This window comes from Urtica dioica, chromosome 3, assembly GCF_054948205.1.
Source record: "Urtica dioica subsp. dioica isolate 48M chromosome 3, U.dioica_male_clone48M_v1_H2, whole genome shotgun sequence".
NCBI lineage: Eukaryota > Viridiplantae > Streptophyta > Magnoliopsida > Rosales > Urticaceae > Urtica > Urtica dioica.
The window spans coordinates 34,801,105-34,815,830 of NC_142758.1; the positions used below are offsets into that span (position 1 = coordinate 34,801,105).

Sequence of the window (14,726 nt, forward strand, 5' to 3'; positions counted from 1 at the left end):
CAAAAACCTGCAAACTCATTTAAAAGCATATACAAATCACCCAAAACTATCCTAATAATCAACTAAACCCTAAACAGAACCTCCGTGGCTCGTTTACAACAAAAATACAATATTCTCAACTCATTTATACAATAACTTAACTAATTTTAATTTCATGATTAACAATTTAACACATATTATTAAACTAATTACAATTTCAATTTAACAATTTCAATTAACCTAAACTAATCAAAACTAAACAACCTAAACATATTATTAAATTAATTACAATTTCAATTTGACAATTTCAATTAACCTAAACTGATCAAAACTAAACAACTTAAACATATTATTAAACTAAATACAATTTCAATTTGACAATTTCAATTAATTAACATAAACTAATCAAAACTAAACAACCTAAATATATTATTAAACTAATTACAATTTCAATTTGACAATTTCAATTAACCTTAACAAATTAAAACTAAACAAGTTAAACATATTATTAAACTAATTACAATTTCAATTTGACAATTTTAAATTAACCTAAACTAATCAAAACTAAACAACCTAAACATGTATGTATTAAACTAAAAAACATAAAATTAATTAGAACAAATTTCATTTAATAAATTAATTAAAAACTAATTAACTGATTCATTACAAATCAATTACAAACTAACTAACTAATTATAAACTAAACTACTAATCAAAATACTAATCAAATTATGAAAAATACCTAATGAAGCAGAGGGGCTGGTCGGAGGCTCGGGACAGGTCGGAGGAGCTGGTCGAAGAGGCAGCAGCGGAGGGGCTGGTCGGACGGGCTGCAACGGAGGCTCGGTGCTGGTCACGGAAGGGCTGGTCACGCAGAAATCAAAAGCCCCAAAATTCGAATCTTCAAACCCTAGTTCATCGAATTTCGGCCAAATCACTACCAAACCAAAGAAATCCGAACTCAATCCACAAATTCAAGCTATAACCATCACTAATCGAGTTCAATGAGCAACCAAAACCAATCAATTTCACAAAAATCATCTTTTAAATCCGAAACCCCCAAATTTGAATTTCGGAGCTCAAAAATCCAAAATCAACTCGAGGTCAAGAATCCTCACCTTGTTTTTGTGGAATTAGATTCTCCGGCGCTCCCTCACTCCTTCCCCAGTGGTCGCTCCTGGTCCGGCGTCCTCGTGACTCACGGCTGACAGCGTGGTGGGAGAAGAAAGGAAGAAGAATGAGAAAAGAAGAATGACAGCGTGGCGACGGAGTACAGAGTGAGAGGTAGCCGACGAAGCTCGGAGTGGCGGCGGCGACGGAGCTCGGAGTATGGTGGTGGTCGCAGACTTTTTAGGAGAGAAATCGGAGAGAGAGAAGTTTAAAGTTTGGTTCGGGTGAAATGAAAACCGAGCACTTCACCCAATAGTTCTGAGAGACTTGTGGGTGCGACATAGTCGCACCCAATAGTTCTGAGAGACTTTTGGGTGCAAAAAGTCGCACCCAAAGTCAAAAAAATCAGCGAAAATTTTCGACGAGTTGTTTGACTTATGGGTGCGATAAGTCGCACCTGAATGATTATTTGGTGCGACTTTTTGGTGCGAAAAGTCGCACCCGAATGTCTGCCGCACCTGAAAACAGTATTTGTAGTAGTGTGAGTAGGCACAATCTTTATCTCACTATGACCTCGAACAATGAATTCAGGTGGCATCGCGTTTATGGGATTGGAATCACGGAGTTCCGAGGGTTAGGGAGAGAGAGAAATTTTTGTCCACCACAGAGAAGGAATGGAAGAAAATTCTAGAGCAACAAGGTACATTTTTCTCTTCCCTTGAACCCCTATTTATAGTAGTGGAATGGAAAGGTTTTAGGAAACCCTAGTCTCCAATTAAAGATCAACAGTTAGATCTTTATTTAAAATCTTTATTTAAAATCTTACTTTCTCTCTTAACCCTTAGATCATAATATAGGATATATTATTCCATAACATCTTCCTTTAAATAAGAAATCTGTTTAAAAAGGCAATATCTTATTCCCTTTTAAATAGTGAGATAATATCAAATCTAATATTATCTCCTAGATATCAGGAATTTAAACATAGCGAGAATAAAGGCATATATCTTATTTCCTTTTAAATATTATTCTCTCTTTATTTAAATCATGAAAGAGAAAAGTTGGCCGTTTTCCCAATATACCCACTATGGGTATTTCGAATTTCATGTGCCCATGAGCAAAGGATTTCATTTTTGGGTGTTTTCCCAATATACCCACTATGGGTATGGACAAATTAATTGCTTCTCCATGGGCCAAGGAATTTCCAATTTTGCAAATGTCCATAAAGCCCAATTCAAAATTCAATTAATTATTTACTTGATCCAACAACAAATAATTAATTCCACTATAAAGAGTTAATTCGACAAATAAACAAATTTCCAAATGTTTGTTGCTTATCATATTACAACATGTTAGATTATAATTAAAAACATTATTATTAGAAAGTTCCTATTCATATTTATCGAAGCCGAATCGGGGACTATGGACCCAGTAGTTGAAGCTTAACGAATCCGATCAAAAAAGACGAAATAGTCCTTTCTCTTTTTCGATCGATTCATTTAATCTTAGTCAATACTCCACCGTGTAAGTTAACACTGAACTCTCCTTTAATACTGGAATTATATTCACTCATCGTGATGAGTGTCCACTGATATAGTCAGTACGTGATCAAGATCCTCCAGGTTCAACCCGTTTCGAGAAGAGGTCAATTATTCCGTTATACCTTTCTCATACATATGAGTCCTAAGCATTGTTACTTCCCCAGCTAAAGATTCTCTCGAAAGTTACTTACTTCAAGAGTGCGCGCAATCTATCGGTTCTGGAATTAACCCTTAGGTGAGAGAACGTTTTCCTTCTTTCAGGAAGGCTGGATTCCGTATGTAATATACAAACTTTTGTAACGCTTGACTTGTGAATTTGAATAAAATAAACGAGCTCCCGTTTGTTACAATTATGTTATTGAGTGGATGATGGACGTATAAGTTTCTCGAGTTAATTTAAAATATATTAAGGTAAGGAGAAATCTCGGAATAAATAAAGGAATTATCGAGTTTATCTCGACTAATAAATTATTTCCGAGGAAATATTCCGGAAATTAATTTAAGAAATAAATTCTCAAGAACGAGAATTAATTCCAAGAAACCTTAAATATATTTTAATTAATTTAGAACGAACAAGAAAATTCTCGGTTCGAATCATATAATTATAATCCCTTCGGTTATGGGTTTAATTAAATAATTATATGAAGAGGATTTGGTTGTAATGATTTTTTAAGGGACCCATTTGAAATAAAACAAGGAAAAGAGATTGGTTTGTAAAAATTAGGATAAGGATTGAGCTACCACGTGGAAATCTTATCCTTTTTGTCCCTTATCTCTTTCGGCCACTCTCTCTCTCTCTCTCTCTCTCTCTCTCTCTCTCTCTCTCTCTCTCTCTCTCTCTCTTCTCTTTCTTACTTCTTCACGTGCTATATCTTCTCTTCTTCTCCTTCTTCATGCGAATCACCAGCAAAGGATAACAAAGAAGAAAAAAAAAATTCAAGCAACAAAAGCTTGCTCGGCCATCATCACCGATCCTCTTCACTAGCACCCAACCTCAACCTCTTCTTCCTTTCTTCTCGTCGAGTGCCATCATCCTCCAGCCTAGCTCTCCACCGCGCGCGCGCCACCGAGAGGAAGAGCGAGGCCGCCGTGGACCACCGGTACGTTGGAGCAAGGGGAGATCACCGGGAAGAGACGAGGAAGCAGTGGGTGAATGGTATTTCGCTGATTCGATGAGAAATTTCATCTCCTTGGTATGATTGATTCTAGGGTTCATGGATTCTTTTGATTTGGGGCTTTTTTATTCGAGCTAAAATCAGTGGAATTGATGGGTTTTATTTGGTTGTTGGACTTGATTAATTATGTTCCTAGCTCGGATTTGTGTATTTGAGTTGATTTTTGAATGATTTGAGAATTTTGAGCTCGCTGTGAACAACCTCTATAAATTGATTTGAGCAGTTCGGTACCGATATAATTTGGATTTGTTGATATTTTTACTGGATAATAGGCGTTATGAGGTTTCTAAAATGACCAAGAACGCGTAAATCCATTTAGAATTGAGTGAGTTATGAATTTTTGAAAACAGGGTATTGAAGCTGGAAATTATGAACGGGTGTATGAATTTTTTGACCGTATGTGTGCCTTAGGCCATGAGCATTCTTTTGTTTGGCTGTGAGACTTGTTTGGCTAGGTAATTTGCTTTGGCCGTGTGATTTTGGTACTGGCTTAATATGATTTTGTTCATTGAGAATTGAGATTTTGTGACAAATTAGTTGGATTAGTGTTTGGTTGTGTGACTTGTTTGGGTTCGGGTTTTTGAGTCGAGAGGTCGGATTTGGAATTTCGGAATTAATATGAGTTTGGATTTAAGGAAGTAACTCGTTATCGAATTTCCGAACCGACTCAAATCTAATCCCGACACCGGACCCTATCTTTTTCAAGTAATCTCGAATCCAAAAACTATCGGACTTCCACCCTCGGATGCTAGTTCTTTCAACGTTTCGACAAGCGTCAAGTATCTCAGGGAACGTGAAAAGCAAGACATCGCCGGAAGTCGACGAGCTTCTATCGCAGTATTTCAGGTAAGTGAGGAGAGATAAGTCAACTACTTACCAGGGGAATAACCTTGTTTGTTTGTGCATTTATTTGTCAGTAAACAAGAGTAGGAAAAGCCTTAAAAGACACAAACACCAAAGATTAAGGCTTCGGCCACTCTTTATGGAAAACTTAGTTCGGGTTTTACCTGTAGGTTCAAATGCTAACTTGAACCAGCCACGTTGTTATTTGTTGTAGCCCGAACCCTAATGAATTGATGTGTCGATGGTACCAAAAGGAAATGAACCCTGACGGGCTATGAGGGCCTAGGGGATGGCGCTGAGTACTCATATCTTGGGGAGTCGACCAAGAGTCGTACCCGACTCTGTTGCCAGGCTATGAAGGCATGAAGAATGCACCTTGATGGGCTATGAGGGCCTGGGGGTGGCGCCGACGTCGAATGAAGTGGTACCATTAGTGGATCCCAGACAGATGTTAAAACTCTCAGTGCTCGAATTCTAAGGCTGGTCTCTTGTCATTCTAGAGGTTATAGCGGGGGATGTGTGTAACCTTAAAGACGACAAGTACTAGTTAGAGTGTGTACACACGAGTCATGCTCTAGAACTTGTTAGATTTGCATCCATGCATTCTTATGTGTTTGTTTGTACATCACATGTTATCACATGGCATTAGTCGCTTTAGTTTTCTAGGTTAGACTCCCACTTACTAAGTCAATCGACTCATAGTTTTATGACCCTTGGTAATGTAGAAAGGGCAAGGCGCCAATGTGAACAAGGAAGTTGAAGATGAAGACCGGACGTGTATCTCTTGACCTTTGGGCTAATGGGAACTCACCTGGGTTCAAACCCTTCTATAATAATATCAATATTTTGTTAAACCCCTTCCGTAAACTATGATCACCAAACTATCCCTCGTATATATACTTAAAATTCGGGATCTTGTGTATAAATAAGAGTCGCTATAAGGCTCTAATTCCTAAACTCTAAACGCGAAAAATTTACCCAGCTTCTCGTATAACAATTTATAACACTTATATATCATCGTAATATGTTTAATATAAGCGTTATGAGTATTACGGGTATTATTCTGATTATGTTGATATGAGATATATTGTTATATATGTTGATGTTGAGATCTGAGACGTAACCCACCGTCTCGGCCCGTGAGCCGCCGACGAGAGGTCGCAGGTCGTGACACGTTTTGTGGTATCAGAGCCCATGTTTAGCCTTTTCTGTAGACTTGAGATACACGTTTCGGTACGGATTGTGGGATCATGCTGAGCTTAATGTTGCCTTGTTGATAGGACGCAGATAGTTAGTAAGCAGCGTCAGGATTACCCTTTTTGAAACTCTTCTGACTAAGCCTCGGGAAATGCTAGTCTCTTGTTGGGAGTTTGTATATTTATGTAGATAGCGTTAGTTTCCATGTGACATGTGAGCAGTTGATGCATGAATGCAGGTTATATATACCTTTTTTACTTGATGTAGATATGAGAAATGTTTGTGAAAGGTCGTTTTGAGTTAGGATCGTGTGTTGATATGTTTTCTTTTCTCACATTCTCGATGTTGTGAATTGGATTTTAGCCATGCCCTCTTCCATGTATAGAATTGAGCAGGCATGGGTCGTAGACGAAACCCGTCTAATGCCGAGAATGTTACAGTGGCGGATCTCACGGAGATCAGACGCGCTGGAGAGACAAGCTGCCGACGCGACCCAGAGAGATGAGATGAATCAGAGGTTCGCGCAGCAGCTAGAGGAACAGAACCGCACGATCGCGGAACTCTTAACGAGGCTGAATGCGCCGCCTCAACAACACCCAGCGCCTCCAGTTCCAGGAGAACGACTAGAGAATCCACCGCCAGTGCCTATGGATCCTCCTGAGGAGCTCTACTTCCATATTCCTGACGTTGTTCCTCCTGTGAGCGAGCCGGTATACGAGAGGTTTTGTAAGCAGAAGCCTCCGACGTTTGATGGCCATGTTGATCCAGCTGTTGCTGAGAACTGGGTCAAGAAGATGCAGCAGATCTTCAACTACATGCAGCTGTCTGATAGCGAGAGATTGGCTTGTGTTGTGAATCAACTAGAGGATGAGGCTAGGGGCTGGTGGGAAGTGGTAGCGTCGTCTGAGGATGTCCACTCAATGACGTGGGTCCGTTTCCTCAATCTGTTCCATGGGAAGTACCTGAGTGAAGCTAACCTGTCGAACAAGGTACGCGAGTTTATGAGCCTACAACAAGGTTCAATGTCAGTATCAGAATATACGACAAAGTTCGACACGTTAGCAAGGTTCGGTCCTTCCCTAGTCGCTACTGATCAGGCTAGGAAGATGAAGTACATGCATGGGCTCAACGTGGATATCGTGAGCCAAGTGGATAGCGGCGATGATGGACCTTGCTCTTACGCCAACGCCGTGCAAAGAACTTTGCAGATTGCTGGTTGGCGCGAGCGTGATCGAACTCCTGCACCGAAACCAATTGCTGCAACACCTTCTGAAGCTGCTGGCCCAAAGCAGAGTGAATCAAGGAAAAGATTCAGATCCCAGTCAAGATCGGAGAGTCGGCCTCAGCGAGGAGACGGAATGAGGTCCCAGCAAGGCTCGAGTTATCGACCTCAGGGAAGTTCTGGAAACCGATCACAGTCGGTGAACCGGAACAGAGGCCGTGAAGATAGCAGACTGTCAGGGCCGCCTAGTAAGAAGGCTAGGACCTCTGGAAGCAATCAGTCATCCGTGTGCCGAAGGTGTGGCAGATCGCACGAGGGAGAGTGTTATGCTCGTGCGCTAGTATGTTTCAAATGCGAGAAAGAGAGTCACATGTCTCGAGTATGTGAGAATCCAGAAGTAAAGACCCCTGCACCCAAAGAGCAGTCGAGAGCTAATGCCAGAGTCTTCTCCATCCGTGAAGATGAAGTGCGAGCAGGGTCGTCCACCGCTGGGCACAGGTCAGATTTTCGTGTATTCCTTCTCTGCATATACATTGATAGATTCAGGAGCCACGCATTCATTCATCGCATCTAGGAAGTCTGGTCAGTTAGCTGAGCATCAGAAGGAATTCTCATACCCGTTCGTCACGGCTACGCCTTCTAGGGAAAAGTACTAGTCATTATATTGGTATAGAGATGTGCCCATCCGAGTTCATGATCGGATAATGAAAGCAGACTTGATAGAATTGGAAATGGTGGACTATGATGTAAGCCTCGGAATGGATTCGTTAAGTACCCACCATGCAATCACAAATTGCCAAAAGAAGTCGGTTTTGTTCCAGAACCCAGGACTTGGACTGCTACAGTTCCAAGGTTCCTCTCGGAAATCGAGTTTTCCGATCGTATCGGCGCTGAAGGCCATGAAGTTGATGCATCAGGGATGCGCTGGTTACCTTGCGAGTGTGGTAAACGTCACGAAGACGGTCAAGCCGCAACTGCAGGAGATTCCAGTTGCTAGAGATTTCCTTGATATTTTTCCAGAAGATCTTCCATGGCCACCTCCTGATCGAGAAGTTGAGTTCAACATAGAACTCATTCCAGGCAAAGCTCCGATATCGAAAGCTCCGTATCGTATGGCTCCAGCAGAATTAAAAGAACTCAAGACGTAACTACAAGAGTTGCTTGACAAAGGGTTCATACGACCAAGCCATTCGCCTCGGGGAGCGCCAGTCTTGTTCGTTAAGAAAGCAGATGGTTCTCTACGGCTCTGTATTGACTACCGTGGATTGAACCAAGTAACGATCAAGAACAAGTATCCGTTGCCGCGGATCAACGATCTTTTTGATCAATTGTCTGGAGCGACAGTGTTCTCGAAGATTGACTTGCGTTTGGGATACCATCAGCTGAAGGTTCGAGATGAAGACATCCCGAAAACTACTTTTCGTACCCGATATGGTCATTACGAGTTCTTAGTTATGTTGTTTGGGTTGACTAACGCGCCGGCAGCATTCATGAACCTGATGAACCGAGTATATTTGAGAACTTTCTGGATAAGTTTGTGATCGTCTTCATCGACGACATTCTAATATACTCGAAAACTAACGAAGAGCATGAGCAGCATCTGGAGCTAGCGCTAAGCAGGCTGAGGGAAAAGCAACTATACGCCAAGTTCTCGAAGTGTGAATTTTGGCTGGAGCGTGTAGTATTCCTTGGCCATGTTATCAATAGCGCTGGTATCATGGTAGATCCTGCTAAAGTGGAAGCCGTGAGGCAGTGGAGTCAGCCAAAGACAGTCACTAAAATAAGGAGTTTCTTGGGTCTTGCTGGCTACTATAGGTAGTTTGTGGAAGGATTCTCTAAGTTGGCCATGCCTCTGACTCAACTAACCCATAAAGGACAGAAGTTCCTTTGGACCGAGACCTGTGAGAAGAGCTTCCAAGAGCTGAAGACCAGGCTGACAACCGCCCCAGTGTGAACCATTCCACAAGGAGTTGATGGATTCGCTATTTACTGCAATGCGTCTAAGCAAGGTTTGGGCGCTGTTTTGATGCAACATGGGAAGGTCATTGCTTATGCCTCGCGACAGCTGAAGGATTACGAGACCTGGTATCCTACCCATGATCTAGAGCTTGCTGATGTAGTGTTTGCACTCAAGATATGGCGACACTACCTGCACGGAGTCCATTGTGACATCTATACAGACCACAAAACGTTAAAGTATCTCTTCACTCAGAAGGAGTTGAATATGCCCCAAGGACGTTGGATGGAACTCTTGAATGACTATGACTTTGATTTGCATTATCATCCCGGTAAGGCAAATAAAGTCGCAGATGCGCTTAGCCGCAAGTCTGTAGCGTCCTTAGCAAGTTTGGTTGAAACATCTCTTCAACTGAAGGATGATGTTCAGCAGCTAGAACTTCAGCTGATCACTGGGAGATTAGCTGCTCTCAGCGTACATCCGATGTTGCTGGAACAGATTAAAGATGGTCAGTACGCAGACGAATATCTTCTTGGGAAGATGTTTGAGGCTCAAAACGGTAAAGAGGGTGACTTCAAGTTGGATGAGAACGAGGTTCTTAGGTGCAACGGAAGAGTTTGTGTACCATCCAACGAGGAAGTCAGAAAGCAATTGATGGTAGAAGCTCACGAGACACAATATTCGGTACATCCAGGTGTGACAAAGATGTATCAAGACTTGAAAAAGGTATATTGGTGGCCATGAATCAAGAGAGATGTAGCTGAGTTTGTTCAGAAGTGCCTAACTTGTCAACAAGTTAAGGCAGAGCATCAAAAACCAGTTGGACTTCTGGAACCGCTTGAGGTTCCACAGTGGAAGTGGGAGCAGATAACGATGGATTTTGTGTCAGGTTTCCCAAAAACCACAGCTGGTCACGACTCAGTCTGGGTCATTGTCGATAGATTGACCAAATCAACTCATTTTCTGCCCATCAAGACCACTCACATTGTGGATAAACTCGCTGAACTCTACATAAAAGAGATTGTTCGTCTACATGGAGTTCATAGCTCAATCGTCTCTGACCGTGATGGTCATTTTACGTCCAAATTTTGGAAGAGTGTACAACAACATTTGGGGACGCGACTGAAAGTCATCACTACATTTCATCCCCAAACTGACGGCCAAAGTGAACGCACGATCCAAGTGTTAGAAGATATGCTCCGAGCGTGTGTTTTGGAATTCCACGGCTCGTGGAGTCGTTATCTTCCCTTGGTAGAGTTCTCGTACAATAATAGTTACCAAGCGACGATTGGGATGGCACCCTACGAAGTTCTTTATGGGCGAAAGAGTCGCTCTCCAGTTCACTGGGATGAAGCTGGTGAGAGCGAGTTCATCGGGCCTGAATTGCTCGAGCAGACCACCGAAGCGATCAAGAAAATACAAGCCCGGATGAAGACAGCACAAAGTCGACAGAAGAGCTACGCAGATAAGCGTAGAAGACCTCTAGAGTTTGAGGTAGGAGAGAAAGTCTTTTTGAAAGTCTATCCGATGCGTGGTGTCATGAGATTCGGGAAGAAAGGAAAGCTCAGCCCGAGATATGTTGGACCTTTTGAAATCCTGGAACGAGTAGGCAAGGTAGCGTATCGCCTAGCCCTACCGCCGTCTATGTCCAACCTTCATGATGTGTTTCACGTATCGATGTTGCGAAAATACATGTCTAATCCTTCACATGTACTTCAAGATCAAGAGGTTGAAATTTCTCCTGACATCAGATATGAAGAACCAGCTGTTGCAATCCTAGATCGCAAGGAGAAAGTCTTGAGGAATAAGACTATAACTCTAGTCAAAGTATTGTGGAAGAAACACTCCGCAGAAGAAGCTACTTGGGAGCTTGAGAGCGAAATGCAAAAGAAATACCATGCCTTGTTCTAAGTTTCGAGGACGAAACTCTTCTAAGGGGGCAGAGATTGTAATATACAAACTTTTGTAACGCTTGACTTGTGAATTTGAATAAAATAAACGAGCTCCCGTTTGTTACAATTATGTTATTGAGTGAATGATGGACATATAAGTTTCTCGAGTTAATTTAAAATATATTAAGGTAAGGAGAAATCTCGGAATAAATAAAGGAATTATCGAGTTTATCTCGACTAATAAATTATTTCCGATGAAATATTCCGGAAATTAATTTAAGAAATAAATTCTCAAGAACGAGAATTAATTCCAAGAAACCTTAAATATATTTTAATTAATTTAGAACGAACAAGAAAATTCTCGGTTCGAATCATATAATTATAATCCCTTCGGTTATGGGTTTAATTAAATAATTATATGAAAATGACTTGGTTGTAATGATTTTTTAAGGGACCCATTTGAAAGAAAACAAGGAAAAGAGATTGGTTTGTGAAAATTAGGTTAAGGATTGAGCTGCCACGTGGAAATCTTATCCTTTCTTTCCCTTATCTCTTTCGGCCACTCTCTCTCTCTCTCTCTCTCTCTCTCTCTCTATTCTCTTTCTTTCTTCTTCACGTGTTATATCTTCTCTTCTTCTCCTTCTTCACGCGAATCACCTGCAAAGGATAACAAAGAAGAAAAAAAAATACAAGCAACAAAAGCTTGCTCGGCCATCATCACCGATCCTCTTCACTAGCACCCGACCTCAACCTCTTCTTCCTTTCTTCTCGTCGAGCGTCATCATCCTCCAGCCGAGCTCTCCACCCCGCGCGCGCCACCGAGAGGAAGAGCGAGGCCGCCGTGGACCACCTGGACGTCGGAGCAAGGGGAGATCACCGGAAAGAGGACGAGGAAGCAGTGGGTGAATGGTATTTCGCTGATTCGGTGAGAAATTTCATCTCCTTGGTATGATTGATTCTAGGGTTCATGGATTCTTTTGATTTGGGGCTTCTTGATCCGAGCTAAAATCAGTGGAATTGATGGGTTTTATTTGGTTGTAGGACTTGATTAATGATGTTCCTAGCTCGGATTTGTGTATTTGAGTCGATTTTTGAATGATTTGAGAATTTTGAGCTCGCTGTGAACAGCCTCTTTAAATTGACGTGAGCAGTTCGGTACCGATTTAATTTGGATTTGTTGATATTTTTCCTGGATAATAGGCGTTATGAGGTTTCTAAAATGACCAAGAACGTGTAAATCCGTTGCGAATTGAGTGAGTTATGAATTTTTAAAAACAGGGTATTGAAGCTGGAAATTATGAACGGGTGTTTGAAATTTTTGGCCGTATGTGTGCCTTTGGCAGTGAGCATTCTTTTGTTTGGCCGTGAGACTTGTTTGGCTATGTAATTTGCTTTGGCCGTGTGATTTTGGTGCTGGCTGAATATGATTTTGTTAATTGAGAATTGAGATTTTTAATTGGGATTTGATTTGGAAGTAAATTTGAATTTGGGAATTTGGATTTGAAATGTGGTGTATTGTCATATCTAAGGATTCTATGACAAGTCTAGAATTTCTACAAGTGAAGTCTAGAATTTTTATGACAAGTCTAGAAATTTTTTATGACAAGTCTAAGGATTTTGTGACAAGTTAGTTGGATTCGTGTTTGGTTGTGTGACTTGTTTGGGTTCGGGTTTTTGAGTCGAGAGGTCGGATTTGGAATTTCGGAATTCATATGAGTTTGGATTAAAGGAAGTAACTCGTTATCGAATTTCCGAAGCGACTCAAATCTAATCCCGACACCGGACCCTATCTTTTTCAAGTAATCTCTAATCCAATAACTAACGAACTTCCACCCTTGGATGCTAGTTCTTTCGACGTTTCGACAAGCGTCAAGTATCTCAGGGAACGTGAAAAGCAAGACATCGCCGGAAGTCGTCGAGCTTCTATCGCAGTATTTCAGGTAAGTGAGGAGACATAAGTCAACTACTTACCAGGGGAATAACCTTGTTTGTTTGTGCATTTATTTGTTAGTAAACAAGAGTAGGAAAATCCTTAAAAGACACAAACACCAAAGATTAAGGCTTCGGCCACTCTTTATGGAAAACTTAGTTCGGGTTTTACCTGTAGGTTCAAATGCTCACTTGAACCAGCCACGTTGTTATTTGTTGTAGCTAGATCCCTCTACTAACCATAGGGATAAGTTAGATCAGAGGTGTCAGAAGAGCAGAAACGGACTCTCGGATTCGAACCGATGGTAGAAGTACCGGGAGTCACGTCCCGAGTCTTCAACCTAAAATGCTTAACGAGCAATAAAAGGGAAACGATAATTCTTTCGGGATTTAACCCAAGTCGCTCTGTTGTAAGTAGCATAGGTGTGTACTCTGAGTGTTACAGAGTACCCGAACCCTAATGAATTGATGTGTCGATTGTACCAAAAGGAAATGAACCCTGACAAGTGATGAGGGCATGGCGCTGAGTACTCATATCTCGGGGAGTCGACCAAGAGTCGTACCCGACTTTGTTGTCAGGCTATGAAGGCCTGAAGAATGCACCTTGACGGGCTATGAGGGCCTGGGGGTGGCGCCGACGTCGAATGAAGTGGTACCATTAGTGGATCCCAGACAGATGTTAAAACTCTCAGGCCGCCGGACGACTGCTGCTCGAAGTCTAAGGCTGGTCTCTTGTCATTCTAGAGGTTATAGCGGGGGATGTGTGTAACCTTAAAGACGACAAGTACTAGTTAGAGTGTGTACACACGAGTCATGCTCTAGAACTTGTTAGATTTGCATCCATGCATTCTTATGTGTTTGTTTGCACGTCACATGTTATCACATGGCATTAGTTGCTTTATTTTTCTAGGTTAGACTCCCACTTACTGAGTCAATCGACTCATAGTTTTGTGACCCTTGGTAATGTAGGAAGGGCAAGGCGCCAATGTGAACAAGGAAGTTGAAGATGAAGACCGGACGTGTATCTCTTGACCTTTGGGCTAATGGGAACTCACCCGGGTTCAAACCCTTCTATAATAATATCTATATTTTGTTGAACCCCTTCCGTAAACTATGATCCCCAAACTATCCCTCGTATATATACTTATAATTCGGGAGCTTGTGTATAAATAAGAGTCGCTATAAGGCTCTAATTCCTAAACTCTAAACGCGAAAAATTTACCCAGCTTCTCGTATAACAACTTATAACACTTATATATCATCGTAATATGTTTAATATAAGCGTTATGAGTATTACGGGTATTATTCTGATTATGTTGATATGAGATATATTGTTATATATATATATGTTGATGTTGAGATCTGAGACGTAACCCACCGTCTCGGCCCGTGAGCCGCCGACGAGAGGTCGCGGGACGTGACACGTTTTGTGGTATCAGAGTCCATGTTTAGCCTTTTCTGTAGACTTGAGATACACGTTTCGGTACGGATTGTGGGATCATGCTGAGCTTAATGTTGCCTTGTTGATAGGACGCAGATAGTTAGTAAGCAGCGTCAGGATTACCTTTTTTGAAACTCTTCTGACTAAGCCTCGGGAAATGCTAGTCTCTTGTTGGGAGTTTGTAGATTTATGTAGATAGCGTTAGTTTCCATGTGACATGTGAACAGTTGATGCACGAATGCAGGTTGTATCTACCTTTTTTACTTGATGTAGATATGAGAAATGTTTGTGAAAGGTCGTTTTGAGTTAAAATCGTGTGTTGATATGTTTTCGTTTCTCACATTCTCGATGTTGTGAATTGGATTTTAGCCATGCCCTCTTCCATGTATAGAATTGAGTAGGCATGGGCCCTAGACGAAACCCGTCTAATGCCGAGAATG

General features: G+C 41.5%; 1 long non-coding RNA gene across 1 annotated transcript; it reads left to right on the forward strand.

The window, feature by feature from the left end:
• Window positions 1–11,545: 11,545 nt before the first annotated feature.
• On the forward strand, window positions 11,546–14,360 carry LOC149402645 (uncharacterized). The gene is made up of 3 exons (XR_016296040.1): window positions 11,546–11,841; window positions 12,763–12,856; window positions 13,815–14,360. It is a non-coding gene; the product is annotated as an uncharacterized LOC149402645 (long non-coding RNA).
• The last annotated feature ends 366 nt before the right edge of the window (window positions 14,361–14,726 follow it).